The following is a 17595-nucleotide window of genomic DNA, read 5'->3' on the forward strand; positions in this document are numbered from 1 at the left end:
GTCAAAATGTTGAACTATTGAATATTTTCCTTAAAACAGTGGTTCCCTCACAGCAAGAAGCTTCTGGGTTCTCTCTATGCCTGCATGGGTTCTCTCCGGGTACTCCGGCTTCCTCCCACTGTCCAAAGACATTTAAGTTAGGTTGACTGGCCATAGGTATGAATGTGAGTGTGAATGGTTGTTTGTCTCCACATGTCAGCTCTGTGATAGACTGGTGATCTGACCCTGCCTCTCACTCAGCTGTGATAGGCTTCAGTCCCCAGTGACCATCAAAGAATAAGCTGCATAGATAATGCATGGATGGATTTTCCTTCATTTTCCTAAGAGGAACTTGTTTAATACAAAGGCATATTGATCTCTTAAAGATACCACAAAAAGTTTCTTATAATCTGTTCAGCGCAGGCCTTTTTCACCAAAGACATTCCAACATGTGACAATAGGAAAAGCACACATGAATAATAGAATGATGAAAAATTTCCCTTTGGTTGCTTCAGTTTCAGGGTCCTGATATTGCTCATGCTATCTCACTGTCACACTGTCACGGCTTACTGGGACACTTGAACAGAATGCAGCCATTATTAGGAACACTGCACCAACACAACAGAAAATCTACAGGCTGCAGTTATCTGTGAATAAGACGTACTAAACTTCTCCTTTTTACATGTTCATTATGTTTTAGAACAGTTTTTGTTGATTCTATTTATTAGCTGGGAAATATGTATACATACACACACACACACGTGTCTGCCCCCAGGTTGGGGTACTGCAGGCTGGTACCAAATGGCAGACCACAGACGCCTAATTCAATCAGAAAGCCCTAGGGCGGCCAAGCATGGCTAACTACATCATGGTTAAGCATCTTGATTTTGTCAGAATTATAGAAAATGACAAGTGAACTTGGCATGAACCACAGAGTCAGGGTGGAATCCTCGTATTGGCATTTCATAATCTAAGCAGGGCGGTGCCAGAAAATCAATACTTTTCAGCCTCCTTTTCTGCTGTTTTCTTCCCCCAGAGTCTGAGGAAGAGGACTTTGAAACATCGCTGTACAGTAACACAATAACAAGCACAGACTCCATACAGTTATGAGGCACAAGCAAATACTGACAGTATTGTACAGACTCAATGCTTTCTCAGTTTTTAAATGTGTGATCACTGTAGGCTGTATGTACTATCATGGCATATCTAAAAGCAGATGCAGATTTATCAAAAGTACAAAAATGATACCAAAAAACTGGGTGAACCCTTTGGAATTTTGAACCTGGTTTTCTGCATCAGTTGGTCATTACATGTGATCTGATTTTCATCTATGTCAAGTACAAACACAATGTGCTTAAGATCATAACACACAAATGACTTCTATCTTTCTTTATCGAACACATTCTGTAGTTGGACCAAATGCAGCTGGGTACCCTCTTCTAGCAAGAGCAGCCACAGAATGTAATTGTCTCCATTTATAGTCTGTATAAAACACCTCTGAATGCACTGCAGTACTATGGCTGAAGACTCAGCGTAGCATCTGCCACTGTGTTATTGTGCTGTTATTTTTATTGGCCAAAAAATGAAAAGTCAAAGTGTTTAGGTCTGTTTAGACAAGATGCAAAGAGAGACTGACCTGTCACACAAAAACTCATTTTACACAAAGATCATGGTATGATGGAGTAAGGAGACCCTTAATTTACTTCTTTACACTGAAAATTTCGCACAGCACAAATTTGGAATAGGTCACTAAAATCACCTATCAAGTAACCTATTCACCTGTTGGCTGGATTTAGATATCTTGTGAACAAAGGTAGCATGTTGTCCTGCAGAGGAAAAATTATGGAGTGTGACATTATATATGATTTGAATGTCTGTAGATCGTGAAGATGCTGTGTATGTTTCCTGTCCTTGCATTAGATTTGCTTTGTTATTTTTGAAACCATGAAGAGTTATGACTGAGAAGATGGTTTTGCAGTGAATCCAGGCCTGGGTTTATCTTCCCCTGCCTCCACTGTACAGTATATGCAATAGTTTCCCATTCCTGATACAAACAAAGGGGAGTGAAATAATGTGGGCAAAAAGAAAAACTCAGAGGCATTCTTTTCTGTGCAAACAAACTTACTTTTCATCAGGTACTATTACACGTCCCATTCACATTTACTGGATTGAGTCCATGCAACATAACCAACGTGCCGACAGGGGCTGATTACTCCAATAAGTCTTGCGGTCCTAAAGTAGGGGTCACACAGAGGACAGGCATGCAGAAGGGCCTTCCCGAAGGCCAACAATGACCCGGACTAGAGCCCTGCCCAAAGTATAGCTAATATCCCCTTACCCCAACCTCAACACTGAACCTTTCCCTCTGCTCCACTCATTCTTCTCTTGTCTTGCTCACTGTCTTCAAAAATCCGCTTTTCAAAAGTTTTCCCTTTTCCTCTTATTTAGCTTTCTAATCCTAGAGTCAACATAAGATTTTGGGTGTAGAGTTTCAAATATTTATATGTCAAATGCCCACACTGAACCATATATTAGCATATATTAGAGGTGGTTCCTAGTGGTTCCTTTTAGTTCTAAATGTCATAGTAAAGTGTTGACCTTGGGAAAAGTAGTTTAGACAAAATAATCTCAACTTCAGCATTCAACTGCATCTAAGAGTCTACTCAGGTTCAGTTGTCATAATGTGACCTGGTATGCAACTTTGGTGAGTTGAAAGACAAAAAGGCTGAAGATCAAAATTGATGGATGCTCTGGAAAAAGCTAGCAGGTGGGATCTTTATTTAAGATAATTTGGCCAATTGTTTTACTCTAGTAGTTTTTCTGTTTTCTTGTTACAAAAAAATTATTTGTTATTTGTTGATCTTCTTTTCTTGATTAAGCCTGAGAAGTATTATTGACTCTTAAATTGAATTTCTCAGAGCTCATATGTACAGTAGAGGAATAACCTGTGACAAGGGGTTACAAGTATAGAGTGCTTCATTGTAATGGAATACAAACCAAAAAGACTGGGAACCACTCTATTTGAGAACCATTTGAAATTTTGTGCCTTGGATGCAAATGGATCAATTTATTTACAACTGTAGAGCTGTGTACTGTAGCAACAATAATTATGACCCACGAGTCATTAATATAAATTCTCCAATTGGGATATTTTTTGCAGATAAAATTTTAACCATATTGGAAAGGTGTCAAGAGAGTACAATGTTGTTGCGAGTAAAATCATCAGTCTGTCACTGAGCTGTTTGTTCTCTGTCAGTCTTTTGTCTCTCTTGGCTGTTTTCAGCATCAGCTCCATACATCCAGTGGTTGTTTATCAGTCGCTGGAGCTCTACAGTGCTGCTGCCACTGTTCTGCAGAACCCAAGAGTATGTGGCTTAGCGCCTTTCAAACCCTGTCTGCCTTTCAAACAGACACAGCTATCCCAGCTCCACACATAAACAACCTTTTGTTTGTGTTCTTGATCAAAAAAAAAGGAAAAGGCTCCACAGTGACAAACTCACTCGACTAGAGGGATCTGTTCATGGATTGTGCAGGTTGGTGGAGGCCAGAGACCTGCAGCCAAGTAGCAAATGAAGAGACTGAAGAAGAAAGAAGCTGCTATGTCAAGGCCATGCAGTCTTGATAATGCTATCGCTTCAGCCTACCGTTATACCAACAAGCATTCATTTAGTAGCAGCATGTTCACAGAACGCGCTCAGCCTATTGTAATTGATGAGCTAAGAGCTAAGTTGTGACCAGAGGCTAAATATAGCACTGTAGCTATACAAAGGCTCGTCTGAGGCAGACACACTGCAAATACAACGGGTTGATGAGTATGCCACAGTGTGACAGATCACAGCAGAGACAGCAGGGCTCAGAGCATCTGTGGGAACTGGCTCTTTTCACATTTCCAAATGTGACCTAGCCATGTGATATCTATATTTACTTGTTTGTTTACTGGGGGCAGTTAACATGAATCTATATAAATGGATAATTCCAGTTTATCCAGCCCAGTATTGTTGTTATTTATTAAATATGTTCATATTGAGCATATCTGTTTTGCATGATTTACATCCAGTGCTCAAAGTTGATGGCAACATCTCATTTTTCTTGTACAAAGTACGATTGTGGAGGTCAGGGTGATTCACGCTTTAAAAACACAATAAATGAACCTCAATCTTTCACAACATTAAACCAAGTTTTTTTTTTTAGTGACAGTACATAACCCTAACCATATTTTAACCACAGTTCAGTTGGCCAACTCACATGGAATGGATTAATATTCAAGTGTAAAACATACACAAACATGGCATCTAGTCTCTAGTCTTGTCTAGTCTAGTGCTTTAACCAAGATTTAGTGGTGATAGATGGGGAAGATCTGACAGAGAGGGCTGAACTATTTCACAATCTGGGAGACGGTTCAGTCACCTTTGGATTTTGACTGGGAAAGAAGAACAGAGATGGATAATATATGCTGGAACCAAATCATGCAGAGCTTTAGAACAAGTGAGAGAATATTAAAAATCAGTCCTTTATTTGACTGGTAAACAGTGAAGGGAGGCCAATATAAAAGAGATCAAATTTCTCTTCTTGGTGTCAGTGAAGACTTTCACTGCTGGCAGGACAGGTAATGGGAAGGTTTGTTTTACTTTCATTTAGGGGAAGGACATTTTTGTCCATCCAGCATTTAATATCCTCAAAACAATAACAACTAGCTAGACTACAGATTGTGACTATTGTTTGGTTTAAACAGGAACTACAGCATGTTGTCTGCATATATAGTGAAAATAAAATAGAGAATAGAATGGAGCTGGTGGTGCAGAGGTTAGCACTGTTGTCTCACAGCAAGAAGGTTCATGATTCGGACCACAGTGCAACCAGGGCTTCTCTGTGTGGAGTTTCCATGTTCTCCCTGTGCCTGTGGGTTCTCTGCGGCCTGACCCTAAATGCCTTCCAGATGCTTAAGACAGTTCGGAAGTATACAATAATCAACTAATTTATATCAAAAGCAGTAAAAGTTTAATAGGATGAAAATGGCTTCGGTAGGGTCATTTGTTACTCTTATTACAGCAGACTCCTGAAAGCTGATTCAAATTTGTCTAAAGTATTTCTGTCTAAAGTAAAAAAAAGGGGGCAAGTTGTGAAAAGACAACTTTTTTATGATGGAAACAAAAACAGGCCCCAAATGTATCAAGTATTTGCTTCACTTACAGGAAGGTATGTGAAAAGGGCTCAAAATAGTTAAAACAGGGAGTTGGACAGGAGTTTTACAAAGCCCAGGAGGAGACATGGAGGGAAAAAAAACCTTAAGGCTGGAAAAAAAAGATGTACTTTTGCAAGATCTCATGAAATTTTCTTGAGATCTTGCAAAACTTTCTCGAGAAACTTTTGGGAAAGTTTATATTTTTTTAGTCTTCAGATTTTTTTTTTTTCTTCTTGGTCCTTCCCGGGCTCCATAGGGGGACAGTTTATAAAATTGAATTTATTATGTTGAATAAAAACACAGACAAATTTTCTTTACAGAAAGCTGATATATGGCCAGGCAATTTTTAAGATGTTCATATGACACCTGCAGTCTGTCTTTTTTCCACTCTCACTCAGCTCCTCCACACACTTACCTTAGAGAAGGAGTGATATGGTTAATCCAGGGCTGATGTTTAGCCTTAAATTTTTTTCACCTTGACAGGAGCTAAGGAGTCTAGGAGATTTGTGCAAGTGGTATTGAATGCATTGAGTAGCTGCTCTGTTTCCAGGCCAGAAGAGGGAGTTACAGAGACTAATAGAAGGGTAGAATCAATAAAGGCCTCAGAGAACTGCTTGGCGGTGGACAGTGTGATATGGCAGACGTCAACTCCAGGCATTGTAGATTTGGAGTTTGATAGGAGAGTGAGGAGGCAAAAACAATGGCTCAATGATCTGATAAATTATTGCCACCTATGTGGAGATTCAGGGTGTTGAGACCTGATGCTATAATTAGATCAAGGGTATGACCATAGGTATGTGTAGGCTCCGTAACATACTGTATAAAACTGAAAATCAGTGAAGTGTTGAAAGTTAGTTAGTTAGTGCTTTGAGAGGCAACAGACATGGATGATAAAATCACCTAATGTGATTTGGTTACTAAAGTAGACAACAGATCAAAAAAATTCAAAGATAAAATTATTATTGCATTTAGGAGGACGCAGGATAACGGACCTGACATTTCAGTCTTGTGCTGTAGTAATTCACAGGTCAGGAATTTTTCACAAGGTAAAAATCTGCAGTTCAAAAGTTCAACCATCAGTCCCTCTCCTCAACCAGTAGCTTGGGGAAAGACAAACCTCCAGGAGTGTGCTCTTTTCCTCATGTCTTAGCCAGGTTTCAGTAAAAAAAAACAAAAAAACAGTTCTAATAATGAAATAAATTAAATCATTTACAACAAATTATTTATTTGAGAGAGACACTACATTTAAAAGCATCTTGGCAGGGTGACATGCTTCCCGGTATTTTAGGTGCTCAGTGGTTTCTGATAACTGATATACATGTGCCTGGGGAGGTTACTGTGGCTGGAAGTGGTTAGGGGCTGGGCTACTGGCTTGGAGGTCTGTGACAACAACTGCAGTGGATGGTGAGTTGAGGACTTCAGTAGCAGAGGCACTGTCATCTCGGGGCTCTGAGGTTCATCCAGAACAACAAACCTATCGCTCAGCTGCAAATCTGTGCCTGCCTGAGTATCTGATCTAGACCCAGGTTCAGTGATTCAAGCACAGGGGAGCTGAACAGGGCAGCGACTCATGATCTGCCACGAGGACCAGGACTAGTTTACTGATACCAGTGCTAGGTGGGTAGCATGGGCATCAGAAGTTGAGGGAAGCCAGGGATGGGTGCCCCCAGGGATACTGGATCAGGAACTGGATATATACTGGCAGTACAGCAGGAGCTATATGCTATATAGGACTGCTTTGAATGTGTGTCTGGATTATCAGCAGTGGAGCAGAGGATAGTAATCGAGTCAAAATCTAGTTCAGATGACAAACTGCACTTTTAGTCAAATGATGTTCTTGCTTGCCTTTTCATACAGGCATATATTCATAATGTCTTTTGTCTTTCAAAGAGCTGCATTTTATTACCTATGTTTGTTCCCGGGTGCTTGAGACTGCTGTTTTTTTCAAGATCTAGAGTCAAATGTTTCTTTTTAAGTGAATTGATTGCTCTAGTTTGAAGTACTCTGCTTGTGATCCAGATTCAGTTCAGAAGATGAGTCGTTTGGATAAATGAGGGGAAAAATATAATTGCATTGAATTCTCACTTGAGTTTAAGCATTCAAATGAGTGGAATTGGCAGAAGAGAAGTTGTGTTGCATTCTGGGTAATGCTATGTAAACAGCAGCAGCAGTGATGGCAAAGTAACAGCATAGCTTTCAGGTGACAGGTGATGAGGCTCTTAATCATATCATAGTTGACAAGCATTGGTGTTTTTTGAGTTAAATTTTTCAAAAAAAAAAAAATATTGGTACTGGACATCTGGGACATGACATCTGGGAATCTGATAATTTCACTGAAGTGAAGTCCAAAACAACTGGTCATAAGTGGGAAAATCGAACAAACCAAACATTTATCCAGATTATCTAAACCTCTTTGTTTGAGGGTAAAAAGAAAAGTGAACACAAAGCAGGAAAGTTGTGTGAGCTCACAACTTTGGTAAATACAGGACATCCAGGTCGAGTCAGTCTGTAAATTGTGATGCATATTTTCAACAAACACTCCAGGGATTTGTTTTGAACCTGTAACCATGTTGCTATTTTCAGGAATTCTCAGGAATACATTTAAGTACAATATTATTATTAGTAATGAGAGTAGAAATTTAACTCAATTTGCATTAAAGCTGGTTGTTAGATTATGCTGCAAGATGTTACATAAACTACATTTAAGTTCCTTGTCATAGTCTAACCTGCAATTTAGCAGATTTCCAGTTTATTCCTGTTAATTCCTATATATCCTATATATATATATATATATATATATATATATATATATATCCCTGTTAACACTCATGGAAAGTTTCCAACTTTGAATGATGATCACTTGCAGTCACTTTCCAGAATGTCAGATAACACTGCCTACAAATTAAAAATGGTGCATGAGATTGTACACACTCCTTAAATGCACTCACATGCTTGTGCCTTTTCACTGACATCTGTGTTTTCCATCTCTGTGTGTATTTTACAGTCAGGCTGCATGTTGAGGAGTATCCGTAGCCCATTTAGCAGAGTAAAGCGCATTGGCTCTCTATGAATGAGAGCGAACATCCGTCCAACTTATCTCTGAGTGCAGACTTGGGCTCTCTGCCTTATAATTGCAGGTTCATACACACAACTCACGGTCACACATTAAATAGCTTCTCTGTGGAAAGCTTAAGAATCCCATTCATTTTCAACCCCCTTTTCCCATTTCTGAGTCCAGATCAAACGAGGGGAAACACAGTGTGAAAACTGGACTTTGGCCCTGTTTGCTTTGATTATGAATTGCCACTTGAGACTCTTATAAAAACTGCAATTTCAACAACAGGATACACGTCCTGTGATCATTTATTTAAATCTCAAACCTAAACCATATTTCAAAGTGTTTGCATCCTCTGAAGGGCACAAACTTGGGTGCAGTAAAGCTTCCTATAGATGAGAACCCAAATATAGCACAGGAAAGTTCACGTTGGCCTGTGTTTGACTCCTGGATCTCCAGCTCCACCCCACTTTCCCTGCCCCCACATCCCTTCCTGTGATGAAATCTACTCCTCCTGGTCATGGAGCCCCTCCTCCACACCCTTACCACCCACCACCACCAAAAAAGAAGCGATCTTTGAAGCGAGCCGCATCTCTGCTGGCCCTGTCGAACAATGAGATGCTCTCTTGCTGCTTTGTGCTGCGGGCCTCTCAATGCAAACAGAGCTCTGAGAACTGCTTTTTCATTGTCTCATCTTCAAGGGGTAATAAATAAGAGCCCGGACAGCTAGACAAGCTGCTACAAGGCGAGAATAAGAATACCACTGTTAAAAAGGCCGGCTTTCAATCAAAGTATATTCAAAGAATAGTTGGGGTTTTGTATGGATGCATGTTGTGCCTATTAATGAACATACAAAAGGAGCCATTTTCTTGATTTATGGGTGGCTACCATGGAGAATGCACTGTGACCACAGGCAGGGAAGGACATACGTTAAGATGTGCATTTGGATTCGTACCTCTGACAAAACACCAGCATCACTTTAAGAATTGTACCATTTTGTTTTTGGCAAAGAAGTCAGAAGTTTTTTGTTTTGTTTTTTCCAGAAGAGAAATCTAAAATGAGCTTGGATTCAGTCCCAGCAACAATCTCTCCTCCCTATTATCGAGCAGATTCTCATGGCTCGGAGACGAAAACAGCAGAAAAGCTTTTGGTCTGCCCTCAGGTGCGAGGCACAGAAATCATATCAATAAACTACAGTAAGCTCTGTAATCAACACAGCTCTGATCACAGGTTGCTTATTGCTTTGGGGAGTGAATGCCATAAGATGCATTTCCAAACTGAAGCTTTCCCCAATTAGATTTTATAATTTTTCCCTAACAGACCATAATCATTCATGTATCAATATCGTTTGGTTTTTGCCGGTAAAGAGATGAGGGTTGAAGTCTCACAAGAAGTCAAGAATGAAGGGGATTGATGGTGGGCTTGGAGTAAAGAGTCAGGGCAGACTGAGCCTCTCATTAAACAGCTCCAGATGTGTGCCAGATGTCAGGGAGTCTTTCCCATTAAAAAAAAAAAAAAAAAAAAAAAGGATGGACGATGTGATCACAGTGGATAACCACTGTTGCTTGCAGCAGTTGTTCGGGCACCTTTCCAAACCCCAGAAAAACTGTGTATCATGTTGTAAACACTGTTTTAATATATGTATGGAATGTGTGGCTGCATATATGCATAATGCATAGGATTCTCCAAGCGCTACACGGGGAAGGTGGGGGCGGGTGGTGCAGAGACTCCTGGCAATGTGAACTGTGGTTGAACTGTAGGAGGGAGTACACTGCAAGGTTGGAAACAGTGGGGGTAAAAAAAACTCCCAGCCCCTTTTTCAATCAGTCATACGGCCCTGACAATGGTCTCATTTTCAGACATTCCTCTATGCATTGTCGATAGCCAATAATCTTTTTTTTTTTTCCTACTTTGTTTATTTCACAAGCCTAGTTCTCATCACATTCAGCCCTCAGTGAAATGAAGACACGCTACCTTTTGCAGATATTATATTTGGTAAAGGCTTGGACCCTGTTAAAATAGAAATGTTGTTAAACCTTCAGGTTACACTATGAAATGTAGTCCTTGCTCTCCTTTGCCTCTCTTGGCAGAAAGGCTGGGGAGTTAGCTCCATTCATTTGCCAGCCACTTGAGTGCACATTGATTTTCAATCCAGAGGGTTAGCACATGGTGTAATGAGAGAAGTCTGCATTATTCATACTTTGCCAGGGCTAGAAACTGCATGTGACCTAAATACCCGGCGATGGATTCTAAAATAACAACAGGGAAACACTGACAGACAGTCAGGCAGACAGTGACATGAAATGAGCAAGGCAGACAAAAGACGGAGTAGGGAAAGAGGAGGGGATAAATCTTGGGGGGGAAAGATGAATGTGTAGGTGTGAGAGTGTGAGAGCAAACTGACGGCTGAGTCTCTTTTAAAATTAGGTGCCATGCAGACATGTTGTGTCAGTCTCAGACAGCATTAAGCATTTTTTAAAAATGTGTAGCCTGTATGTCCATACATTCCTATAATGTAGCATTCCTCAAGCCTGAGTAACTGCTGCACAGATGGATTTTATTACAAAGACATTTTGAGAAAGCTTCCTTCCTGTGTAATTGCATTATGAATTCTGTCTGACACTGCTCCCTGAGCCCATGCATCACGCTTTAAGTGCGTCTGCTGCTTTAAAGGTGACATGCAGCAAATTTCAACATCTTATGTGAAATGTGGCAGTAGATAAAAAGGTGACCTTCAGTCAGTGATCATCTTAAAGAAAACAATAATCATAGAAAAAAATCTGCTCTTTGAGTGATGGATGGAATTTAAGGGTCGTTTTTCTTAAATTCCCTCGAGTGGTATAGCACATCTATGTGAGTGTTGGCTTAAGTTAACAAATGTAAACCAGTATCAAAATAACCTCCACTGGCTGCAGGTCGTGGCTTAGCCACTTTTTTATCTGTAACAATAGGAATGATGTCACCTCTGGGTTCAAGGCCTGGTTCGCCCAGGGATTTTCTGTGTGGAGTTTGTATGTTCTCCCTGTGCCTGTGTGGGTTTCTACCCACAGTCTTAAGACATGCAGGTTCATTGGTGACTCTAAATTGCCTGTAGGTGTGAATGTGAGCATGAAAGTCTATCAGCCCTGTGATAGACTCACTTTTTGTCAAGGGTGTACCCTGCCTCTTGCCCAGTGTCAGATGGGATTGGCTCCAGGCTGCCACAACCCTTAGAGGACAAGCAGAATAGATAATGGATGGATGGATAATTCACCAGTACAACAACTGAGTCATGTTATACCACCACTGTGCTGCTCTGCTCTGCTGCTCTGGGTTTGTCTTTTTAACACAAATACTATTAAACTAAATTAATTCAATTCAATTCTTGTTGAGGTTTTTTCAGTGTCTTTAAGCAATTTTCACTTGTCGCAGATGTTTCACATTAGAAGCCCATCAAAAAGCTGATCTGAGTTTCTCCTTTCTGTCAGGAAATACTGTTTCACTGAGAGATGAACTCTGGGAGAAAAAGATAGAGACCTGAATTGATAATTGAATAAGAACAGTATTGATCACTATAGAAATGTGGAAATGTACATTATGCTGACCATGCTTTACCATTTGCTTAGCCTATGAACCAATGTTAAAGTACAGCATAAACTAGGACCTCTCCACCTATATCTCACACATATTTTGGTAGTTTTGCTCTAATACAGTGAAACTGAAAGAAATTTTATTTGTGGTCCACAGCATCGAAAACCTGCATCACCCATTTTAAGTAGTCTCTATGAAAGCAGTCCACACTGTAGCGTGGATTATCCACAGCGACACACACAGTGATACTTTCTGCAGGGTAAGATACCAGTAGAGGTACTGTAAGTGACATTTCTTATAATTTTAACATTTGGATGAACTGACCCTTTAAATTCAGCTCTATCACCTCTAAAGAGCCCAATTTCCATTCATTTTATTTGAGTACAGTACTTCCCACTGTGATGGATTAGGCTCAACTATACTTCAGATTTACCTCAAAAACATTAATACTTACCCTCAAATAGCTGCCTGCTTATCACAGCTGACAGGACACTCTCTGTTTGAGGCCTGATGCTACACCACATGGATTTCAGGGAGGAGAGAGAATGAAAGAAACATTTCCTGGGCCACGGGGCAGGAATGTTTCTGTAAGCAACTCGGTATAAGACGAGGAGCAAGTCGACATTGGACTGTCAGATGAAGGCTTTGATAATCTGTTGGGGTTGTGAGCAGGTGGGACACTGACAGGTTGGAAGTACAGGTAGCTTCCCCCTTGGCCAGATGGGAGGAGAGCATGGAGAGGGGATGGAACAGATGGGGAGAGGATGGAGGTGCGTGAATGACAGGATGCATTAAATCAGCTTGCTGACATGCTACATATGTGATGCTTTTTTGTACTGTTTTAGAATCTACTAATGACGTCTGTATCTGTGTTTAATTTAGTTTCACTGACAAATACTGTGTTTTTAAACTGGTTTTACTGACCTTTGATGAACAATTAAATTAGCAAATGACAACCATTTTTTCTCTACTCTTTCTGCTTCTTCATTCTATGGCATAATGTGCTAAAACTAGAATGAGCCTTATACACTTGGCTAACATCACCAGCCAGAGACTCACCCCTGCAGAACTGATAAGATGCAGATTGTAACTTTTTTGATATTCATTGTAGATTTTGCTAATACAACAAATTAAACATCACTGGGTTGAAGGTGAATCCAGTTTGGTTAGTATAGCACAGATGCAAAACATGGTTACTCTCATCTGTACCAATGGGTTGTTCTGACCAAGCCTTAGTCTTATTTGTAATAGTTATTGGGTTAAACTAGTCCCCTGTCTTGGGTAGATTTCTACACATGGGCACTAAATCATTACCCATTATTAAATTATATACTACAATACTGCAGTGATGTAAATTGGGTGAATTTAGAATTAGTGATTTTTGGGTTGTATATTATAAGTTTAATCCTAACTTAAAATGAGAGATTAAAGCAAGTACATAGAGTTTATTATTATGGAGGTACAAGCAGAACCATCATTAGGTAAAGGCCACATCCAGACCAACTTTTGTTCTGCTTTGAAAAAAATAGGCAGGCTCTTTAAGCATTTGTTGTGATACAAAAAAAAGAGTAAAATAATCACTGGTGTGATAAATTTCCAGAGTTGTACAGTCCTGTGTCAAAGTATTATAAACTTCCATGCAGTGTTTTGGCATCTGTTACTAAAACTCTAATATTTCATTATTTCACCAGAACCAGGAAGTAGGCAGCAACATGACTCATGCTGAAATAAGACAAAAGGCACAGTTATGGGTAGGTCATACGTGCTGATGGAGCACAAACAACCCACCAGAACCCACATAAATGCATTTCTAATTACAGTGGTCTACAGTCTTCTATTTTATATTTAATTTCTGAGTTTCTTTAAGATACTCTTTTCACTGAAAAGAATATGCTGTGCTGATCACAGCATTGTGTATGATGTGTTGTCAATCTTATCTAAAGAGTTATCTCTTGTAATGGTATAACTTTAATATAGCTTTAATGAACACAACAGCTTGATGTAACTTGTACGTAAACTACTACTGCAGTATGTGAAAATAGTTTTTAACTTCGAAGGTACTTGATGGACTGTACAGCACAGAGTTTCCACAGCTACTGGATTTTATTCATCTTTGAAAGACGTGTAAATCAATATTTGGGCTCGCGCTTCAGCTATGTAACCCACTACAGTATTACACATATAGATCGGGGTAAAAAGTCTCAAACTCAACAACAGGCAGCATGGTTTGCAAAATGGTAAGATGTGATATACTGTATATGTGAGGATTAAAACGTAACATACCTGTGGTAAGGCTGTTCAAAGGAGAATAATAAGAGTTTAAAGTTTAAGAGGTAAATGCTGATTATTTTTGCCAGTTTTTATTTGTATGAAAATATTCTTAAACACACTGTACAGAAATGCAACTTCAAACAGGCTGGCATCAGCAGTAGGCTTTAAAAAACCACGCTGTGTTTTAGAGAAATTGTTGTGAATTTAAAATTCAGAACTGTATTAATGCATGTTCTTGATTAGAATATTTTCTTTTTATCTTTATCGTACACATACACACACGCGCGCACACACAGTAATGTTGACTGGGCCACTGCAGTTCCCAGGAGGTGTGTTATGTTCGCAGTAGAGTTCAGTTTCCTTTGTGAATCCCCCAGTGGAGGCGGAGGGTGGTAGGCAGGCGTGCTGGGCCGCTGACCCAACAACACTAAGTGTTTGAGCGTGTCCCGGGGATGCTGTGATGGCCCACATCATTTGTGAATCCACAAATCATACTCAACAGCAGTGCCCATTATCTTACTGTTTGTTTCATCTGTTTTCATCTCCTTAATGTCCAAAGTTCAGATGTGTTCAGATATATCAGATAGGCATGAATTTATTCCTTTGTCTCTAATGTTGTAAATAATACAGTCTGTTTCACACACCAAAGGATGATCAAGGAGAAGACAGGATCTGTTCTCTTTTTATCTACTTTTTGTTTTTGTTGTCACTTTGTATATGAATAGTGCTGCATATTTCATGCCTATACTTTGTCCTGCCCCAGTCAGAGAGACAAGATCATGTTAATGTATTGACATTCCCTTCATCATACTTTCAACTTCAGGGACTGACTTGTGCTATGGTATTCTTAAAAATAAAACTTTTTTTTTTTATTTTGATATAGTTTTATTACAGGTATAGTTGCAATATAACAAGAGTGGACTAACTCAGTGATTACCAGCCTTAGAGCTGGGGCACCACATGGACAGAAAAAATGTAAAAAAGAGATCTCAAAATCCCAACTACCAGCAAAAGAGGTCGAATTTTGCTACACAGATTTTTGGACTTAGCTCCATTTTTTGCTTTTTCTGATGAAATTTTGCATAGATTTACTTTGTTGCATCTAAAATTATTCAAATACATCAGCCTGAGCCTTACTCTATGATTGAACTGCTCTCAACTCATAGACATGTGATATGTGACCTGTGACGAGGGGTCAGAGACAATGAAGGCAGAGAAATATGGTCTGACTAGATACAGTGAATTTCTGGTATTAAAACAGTATCAAGGCACAAACAAATGAAGGCCAGTCCTACGTAAAGGCTGGATTAAAAAAAAACCTTGGAGTAGGTAGAATTATTAAAGCTCTCCATTGACATTCATTTGTTTGCTGTTAAGCTACTGTCACTGAAACAAAAAGTGGAGGGAAATCCAGTTTCCATGTCCTTCAAAAAAATATATTATTCTACATTTTTGCTCTGCTGAATTGCTGCATATTATTTCATTTGCTCCCAGGTCAAAAACTCTGTTTTTGCGAGCAACAAGACAGGTTCGGCCAATTACAAGAAATTATGTCACACACAGCAACAGATGTTGATAGATAAGTTATATAAAAGGACCTTTAATATAAACCATCTGTGCAGGAGGTGTTGGCGTTTACTGACAGTAGCTTGACAGCAAACAAATAAACAGCAAAAGAGAGTAAATTGAAATAAATGTTCAAATAAGAACAAGATATGTACAAACAGAGGGCAAGTGTGGCATGAAGCATAATATGATAATGTGATAATAAGTCTGTAAATTACACTTTGTAAAGATAACAGCAAACCTAAAATGACCCCCCCCCCTTAATGATTGCAGAGGGGCTGGAGCCTATCCCAGCTGACACTGAGCGAGAGGCAGGATACACTCTGGACAGATCGCCAGTGTTATTTGAGAGTTTACAGTATTCATAAAATTTTATTTTTTATCCAGATTATCATCCAAACAGAGGAGAAAGCTAAGTTAATGCTGTACAATAAGGTTTTCATCATAAACACACTTGCTGATCTTAGTTGAGTTTTGAGAGTTAGGACTTTCCAGTTTGATTTGGAAAATCCACATTTCATTTGAGGAGGAGGAAACCCATCAACAGGAATAAAAACTCAGCTCAACAAAAACAACCAATATTGAAATTTCCTGGACTCTCAATGTTGTGTCTATTTACACTTCAGAGTTCAGCAGCACACAGAGCTGCACACCTGAGCTTCTCACTGGGAGAAGAATTCCCCCTGGGTGAACGTGCCTGTTGGTTTTCATGTCAGAGCAGATTTTTAGATGGTGAAGAGAAGGGAGGAAAACAGATGGAGTAAATATGTGGAGCTCAGTGTTGAAAACAGCAGAGCTCATGTGTAGGCAACACAAACCACAGGGTGTCAAAGTATTGCTACAGTAATGGAGAACATCAGGGGCCACTTACAGCAACAAAAAAATCCAGGGAAATGTGATGTTCTGGACTACTTACTGTTCTCTAAGATCTCCATCATGCTGGATCTGACCTTATTGTTCCACAAACACTGAGGCCAAGTGCTTAATTTTTTTAATTTTGTGATTGTTAGTGATTGCAATTGATTTTCTTTAAGAATTAAAGTGCTTATCAAGATTCATATCAAGAATGTTTTAGAGTGGAGCCTATTGTTGTAGGGAAAAAGACTGTTCTGTTACAAAAGCCTCAATTTTCAACATTTTGAAAACATTTTGTGATATTTATGGGGTATTCCATAATGTAATCTACTGTATCTTTCTCTATGTATGTTAGTCATATATCTGTTATGAATTTCTAGACTTCAAGCCCAATCCAAGAGAACTCAATCGCATCATCAGATATGAGACATGACAGATTAACTGACCTTGATGTGTTAAATTCTTGGAGTGTCCTGCTAGTAGTGGCTAACACAGCCTTTAGCATGATGCACTAGGGCAGGCTACAAAGATCTGTCTGTTTCCACAAGATTTTAAGGGATATCACCTCACACAAATGGCTTTACACACCCTTTTCACATATGCAGTAGTGCTCCCATACATGGAAACAGACTGTAAAATTCTCTTTAAAGGCCTCAGCATGGGTTCACAGCAAAGTGTATGCCAACTCCTCTGCAGCTATGTGTGCATTGTCCACAACAATTAATGTGCACATATAACACAAGCCATGCTCTTGTGATTGGAGGAGTTTCCACTGCTTTCCAATGCAGAAAAGGGAAAAAAAAGTTTGTTTCACATTTGGAGATGGAGGTCTTAGATTGGCATGCCAGCTGCTATTACATAATTGTTAAAATGTTCTAGTCTACACTCAAGTTTACAAAGTCCAGTGCAAGAAACATGCAATGGGCTTAAGCCCTCTGCTTTGGATAAGGGTGAGCCAGCCAGAGGGGCAAATTATACATTGCTTTGCTGATTCAAATCATTTTCTTCATGTTAATTCTTAGGAATATTCATTGATTTTGGAAATTAAGTCAAGGAATATGTAGGATTTTTTTTGTATTATTCATTATTTTTTAAGCTACACAATCACAGCAGTACT

This window comes from Lates calcarifer, linkage group LG3, assembly GCF_001640805.2.
Source record: "Lates calcarifer isolate ASB-BC8 linkage group LG3, TLL_Latcal_v3, whole genome shotgun sequence".
In the NCBI taxonomy this organism is placed as follows: Eukaryota; Metazoa; Chordata; class Actinopteri; family Centropomidae; genus Lates; species Lates calcarifer.